We start from the raw sequence: 850 nt of genomic DNA, 5'->3' as shown, positions 1-850 counted from the left end.
AGAGCACCGGAACAAAGGCTTGCGGCGGTGATAAAATTCTTTTCATTTCATTTCTAAAGGTTTCAGGAATTATATGATTTATTGGTGGAGGAATTAGGTCAAACGGAGTCTCATGGGCACCCACATGGTCAGGTGGCTCGGCCACCCCCTGGCCGCACCACGTGTCCATGTTGTTGGCTCGTGGGTCCCCTTGACCTCTCCCAAAGCTTCTAGGGTCCTTCATTGTTGAGAAAAAATCTTCAAAAATTGGCATCGTATTTGGACTTTCCTAGATATGGAATTTCTGCGAAACCAAAAACAAGAACTGGCACTTGGCACTAAATTAATAAGTTGGTCCAAAAAATAATATAAAATGATATAAAAAATTATAGATACATTAGAGACGTATCACCAAGAAAAAGGAAACAAGTATTGGGAAAATGTCCGCAAGCCTGACCATGAACATAAGGAATATGTAGAGTCGTGCCCTAGTCCATACCACCTCAACGAGGCTTGTTTCCAACACAGATGGCCCATCATCCATGAGAGCGTGAACAACCTTTTCAGCTACTGTTCTTACGTGGTTGGCCGGAACCAAAGTGGTGTTGGAATCAAGAGTTGTGCAAGTTGACTTGCTTCATTTTATCATCATTTGCATCGCTAGCTTTGTTTGTTGCATTCTCATGTGTGATTCAAGTTTGCTAGATGGGGTTGGCTGCCACTTCGTACCAACAAACCAAGAGGAAGTCATTCACTATGTTCCATTGTTGGTTGAAATTGAATGGGAAACCAAAGTGGCAACAACTCATCGATGCCCTCAAGAATGACAACAAAAACTTGAAGAACACGATGGCTCAATCTCCCAAAAATC

This window comes from Triticum dicoccoides, chromosome 1B (genome assembly GCF_002162155.2).
Source record: "Triticum dicoccoides isolate Atlit2015 ecotype Zavitan chromosome 1B, WEW_v2.0, whole genome shotgun sequence".
Taxonomy (NCBI): domain Eukaryota; kingdom Viridiplantae; phylum Streptophyta; class Magnoliopsida; order Poales; family Poaceae; genus Triticum; species Triticum dicoccoides.
The sequence above is the reverse complement of the archived record's forward strand: the minus strand, read 5'-3'. Positions refer to the sequence as shown.